This window comes from Pelophylax lessonae, assembly GCF_965119305.1.
Source record: "Pelophylax lessonae genome assembly, chromosome: 8".
Lineage (NCBI taxonomy): Eukaryota > Metazoa > Chordata > Amphibia > Anura > Ranidae > Pelophylax > Pelophylax lessonae.
Genome location: NC_138775.1, coordinates 167,403,204 through 167,409,203, shown reverse-complemented (window position 1 = coordinate 167,409,203; position 6,000 = coordinate 167,403,204).

The window sequence follows — 6,000 nt, the reverse complement described above, 5'->3', positions numbered from 1 at the left end:
AAAGCCCACCAAGAAGATGGCCACTCACAGGATGGAGACAATAATGCTGCAGGGCAAGGGAGATGACTTGACCACTCCGGCAGCCTGTGTCGGAGGAAGGGAAGGGACCAGGGGGGGTTCCAATCGGATTACACGTTTCAAAGCTCCCGGCTTCTTTGTCAAATGTAGATTGGTGAGGGAGCAAACAGGATAAATAGTTTTTAAAGGTCAAATGTGGGGGCGGGGGAATCGGCTCATTTGTTTTCCTAAGCCTTTAGTCATCACCTCAAGTGCTATTCACAAAGATTAATAAACACTAATCTAAAAATGGTTTGAAAGCAATATAATTGTATAATGGTATATACTATTATCAAATATAATTATACTATAAAGTATATCCTAAAAACAATAAAGTACATAAGTCAGTGGAAAATCCTCACTGTAGGCCTATAATAGGGAGCACTAAGAGATTCACAAGAGGCCTTTCTAAATATATTATTTTTTTTCTGCAACCCATTGTCTCTGCACTAACATCATTTATCAGAGACTCTGGTCATCTGGTAAATATTCTAAAGGACTATACATGGGAACATGAGTATATATGGGTATCATTGGGTGTTAGTGCTCTCTATACATCTATCCCACATGATGTGGGATTTAGAGCACTACCATATTTTTTGACTAAATGTGATACTTTGCACTATAGGCAAAACCAATTGATCTTTGACTGTACCAAATTTATGTTAGAACATAACTATTTCTGCTTTATGGATTCATTTTATTTACAAATCTATGGTGCAGCCATGGGTGCTAATTACGCCCCATGTTGCGCAAATATTACGACGTGTTATTGTGAAGATATGACCATTTGGAATCATAACCCTTTTTAAGAATATACCAATATTTACAGCAGGTATATACACTGAACAAAATTATAAACGCAACACTTTTGTTTTTGCCCCGATTTTTCATGAGCTGAACTCAAAGATCTAAGACTTTTTCTATGTACACAAAAGGCCTATTTCTCTCAAATATTGTTTACAAATCTGTCTAAATCTGTGTTAGTGAGCACTTCTCTTTTGCCGAGATAATCTATCCACCTCACAGGTGTGGCATATCAAGATGCTGATTAGACAGCATGATTATTGCACAGGTGTGCCTTAGGCTGGCCACAATATAGGCCTCTCTAAAAAGTGCAGTTTTACTGTATGGGGGGGGGGGGTCCGAAAACCAGTCAGTATCTGGTGTGACCACGATTTGCCTCACACAGTGCGACACATCTTCTTCGCATAGAGTTGATCAGGTTGTTGATTGTGGCCTGTGAAATGTCGGTCTACTCCTCTTCAATGGCTGTGCGAAGTTGCTAGATATTGGCAGGACCTGGAACACGCTGTCATATGCGTCGATCCAGAGCATCCCAAACATGCTCAATGGGTGACATGTCCGGTGAGTATGCTGGCCATGCAAGAACTGGGATGTTTTCAGCTGTGTATATTGTGTATAGATCCTTGCATCATGGGGCCATGCATTATCATGCTGCAACGCGATGGTCGTGGATGAATGGCACATTAATGGGCCTCAGGATCTCATCATGGTATCTCTGTGTATTCAAAATGCCATCAATAAAATGCACCTGTGTTCGTTGTCCATCCCATACACCTGCCTATACCATAACCCCACTGCCACCATGGGCCACTCGATCCACAACGTTGACATCAGCAAACCGCTCACCCACGCAATGCCATACACGCTGTCTGCCATCTGCCCTGTACCGTGAAAACCGGGATTCCTCCGTGAACCCCATGAACACCTCTCCAAAGTGCCAGACGCCATGAGCATTTGCCCACTCAAGTTGGTTACGAAGATGAACTGCAGGTCGAGGTGATATATCTTCATGCGGCAGTACCAGTGATGACCCTGTGGTGGTAAAGTGGTGAGGTGCTTGGTGGCCCCTAAGATAGGTAGCAAACTCACCAGAGATACCCACCCCTCACAGGGGTATAGAGCGGGTATATATATGGTAAGAGAGATCCCTCTGTTGGATCCTGGTTCCCTCAAGAGATCCTGGTAATTAGGTGGGCCGGGAGATCCCTGTAGGGCTCCGGGGTGTTCAAGGGGTTCCTATAAAGGGTTCCCAGGTGTCCTGTAGGGTCCACACTTGGTGGGTGGAGTTCTACCTCCGGTACTCCAGGGGTATCAGCGAGTGTCAGTGCGACGTGAGTTTAGGTGGAAGAACCATTTGGAGTAAGGAGAGGGCACATAGTGTAATACTGCAAAAAGTATAGTTTATTCCAAAAGCAAATAAAATGTGTACTCACAATTTTTCAGTAACAAAACAGAGCAGTGTAACGAGTCTCTGGAACGCAATGCGCTCCAACCAATAGCCAGGACCAGAACTGATGTGACAGCGCCGTACGCGTTTCGGTGCCGATGTACGTCTTCGCTGCTGAAGACGTTGGGTGACGAAACGCGGACCCTACAGGACACCTGGGAACCCTTTATAGGAACCCCTTGAGCACCCCGGAGCCCTCCAGGGATCTCCCGGCCCACCTAATTACCAGGATCTCTTGAGGGAACCAGGATCCAACAGAGGGATCTCTCTACTATTATATATATACCCGCTCTATACCCCTGTGAGGGGTGGGTATCTCTGGTGAGTTTGATACCTACCTTAGGGGCCATCTGATATTTATTGTGTGCACATTGTCAGTTTATTCATTTACCCATTGCGTTATCACGCATATCTCTTTTTTGCCCCTCAGCACTTTAAGGTGTTAAATTTTTTTTTTTCATTATTTGCACTTTTATTCATTGATATTTTTTAGCACTTTTACTATTTTATATCACCATATATGCCCAGCATGTGACACTTTATTATATATTTTCATAATTATTGTGCATTGATTGTCATATACCTGATTTATTATTTATTAGTCATTTAGTTTATTGCTTTGACTTATTTGCCTCAGCTACAAGTGATACACTCTAGATACCCACGATATATTGTGTTACCATCATTCATTACACATTCCTTGCTTATTTCCATTTATTGGATTTAGTGACCTTATCTATCTGGTAGACAGCGCCATTTCCCTCCTTTCTTCTTTGTTTATACAGACGTTTCTTGTAGTTGGCCACCAGGTTTGCACACATCTCGGGAGGGATTTTGCCCCACTCCTCTTTTCAGATTCTCTCTAAGTCATTAAGGTTTTGAGGCTGACGTTTGGTAGCTTGAACCTTCAGCTCCCTCCACATATTTTCTATGGGATTAAGGTCTGGAGACTGGCTAGACCACTCCAGGACCTTAAAGTGCTTCTTCTTGATCCACTCCTTTGTTGCCTTGGCTGTGCGCTTTGGGTCGTTGTCATGCTAGAATACCAATCCACGACCCATTTTCAATGCCTTGGCTGAAGGAATGAGGTTCTCACCAAAGATTTGACGGTACATGGCCCCATCCATCATCCCTTTGATGCTGTGAAGTTGTCCTGTCCTTTTAACAGAAAAACACCCCCAAAGCATAATGTTTCCACCTCCATGTTTGACAGTGGGGATGGTGTTTTTGGGGTCAAAGGCAGCATTCCTCCTCCTCCAAACACAGGGATTTGAGTTTCTGCCAAAGAGCTTGATTTTGGTCTCATCTGACCACAACGCTTTCACCCAGTTCTCTGAATCATTCAGATGTTCATTAGCAAACTTCAGATAGGCCTGTACATGTGCTTTCTTGAGCAGGGGGACCTTGCGGGTGCTGCAGAATTTCAGTCCTTCACGCCGTTGTGTAATACTATATGTTTTCTTGGTGGCTACGGTCCCAGCTGCCTTGAGATCATTGACAAGATTCTCCCGTGTAGTTCTGGGCTGATTCCTCCCTGTTTTCATGATCATTGAAACTCCACGAGGTGAGATCTTGCATGGAGCCCCAGACCGAGGGAGATTGCCAGTTATTTTGTGTTTCTTCTGTTGCACTGCCCCCTTGAGTGCTGCTGGATTTTTCATCTTTCAAGTCCTCCTGGGTTACCGATAGCAACTACATACAGAATCTTAACATTTTACTTTACGGCTCAGTCAATGATCAGTCTAGGGGTTGTTGTTTTTGTTGTTTTATTTTATATGAGGATGGGAGAAGGGAAGAGTGGGATACTCCAAACTTGAACTATTCACAATGCTGGGAACTTCTATCTGAGAATACAGCAAGGCCGCAGCTTCATCCTGTTGCTAGATGAATCTGAGGTAAAGTTCTTTAAGCACTTATCGTCAGGGTACTCGCCAAGCACCCCCTTTCTACCCACCAGCTGACACCTGTCCTCTGACTACTCTACTCGGGAGTGGCCCCCTTCCTGGTCAGGCCCTTAGATACGACCCCCTGTACTCACGATACTGCTTTTCAGGTTCTCCAGTGTCTCAACTCCTCCTAGTCAGCTCTTCTGGACCTGGGTTCAGCTCCTCACTTCTGGCTCACCAGGCCGACTGCCTATGACCGTCCTTCTGGGACTCTGCTCACCAGCCAAAGACCCCGAGCACATGTGCCCTTGGCTTTTATACTACACCCCACAAGGCACCAAGGCAGGAGTCTGTGCCAATCAGTATCAAAGCCTGTGTTCCCATTGGTCAGGTATCCTCCACTGTCCAACGTGCCTCCCCATTGGACCAGTGGTGACACTCCCCCAGACCACATGAATCACACATTAAGCACTGTGAGCAGACCTAACTCACAGATCCTGCTCTCTGTTAAGCAGAGTGCAATATAGAATTTATCTGCTGCTCCTCTGATAGGCAGACAGAGCCAAAAACTATACTCACTCCCTATCACCTACCTAGGAGGGTGCAACACTTCTATTTGCAAAAAATCGCACCAATTGTTGTCACCCTCTCACCAATCTGCTTGGCGATGGTCTTGAAGCCCATTCCAGCCTTGTGTATATCTACAATCTTGTCCCTGACATCCTTGGACGGCTCTTTGGTCTTGGCCATGGTGGAGAGATTGGAATCTGATTGATTGATTGCTTCTGCGGACAGGTGTCTTTTATACAGGTAACAAGCTGAGATTAGGAGCACTCCCTTTAAGAGACTGCTCCTAATCTCAGCTCGTTACCTGTATAGAAGACACCTAGGAGACAGAAATCTTGCTGATTGATAGGGGATCAAATACTTATTTCACTCATTAAAATGTAAATAATTTCTTAACCTTTTTGAAATGTGTTTTCTAGATATTTTTTTTGTTATTCTGAATAATCTTTATTTATACGGTTTTGTATAAATCATAGAGTATGAAAGAGAAAATACACATGACAGTATGGATAATCAAAAAAAAACCAAACAAACAAACAAGAGGCATTTGTCCAGATACAGTGCCTTGCGAAAGTATTCGGCCCCCTTGAACTTTTCGACCTTTTGCCACATTTCAGGCTTCAAACATAAAGATATAAAACTGTAATTTTTTGTGAAGAATCAACAACAAGTGGGACACAATCATGAAGTGTAACGAAATGTATTGGATATTTCAAATATTTCAAGTCCTCTGTTCCCGGCCTGTAACCATGGTGTCCCTGCAAAGTTCCTGCCTGCCGTAGTCGTTTCCAATGGGACCCAGAGTTTTGTAGAAACATCATGAGTCACGGTTCATAATGTGCACTAGTGTCACAGCTTTATAATATAAAGAGATATCGAGTAGACCAGTCCCTCCCTTCCGTTTATGTCTGCGTAGTGTCTCATATGCAAGCCTGGGACGTTTACCATGCCAGACAAAGTTCACAAATAATTGTTTTAGGCGTTTGAAAAAAGTTTGGGGCAATGGGATTGGTATGATATACAGCAAATATATTATTCTTGGGAGAATGTTCATTTTTATCACATTTATGCGTCCAAACCATGTCAAGCGGTAGTCATGCCATGTCTTGAGGTCCAGTGCAATCTGATCTAGAAGCTTCCCATAATTGTTATCATATAACACCTTCAGGTTGAAGAAGATAGATGTGCCTAAATAGGGAAGAGAGTCTATTCGCCATTGAAACTGGAAGGAGTGCT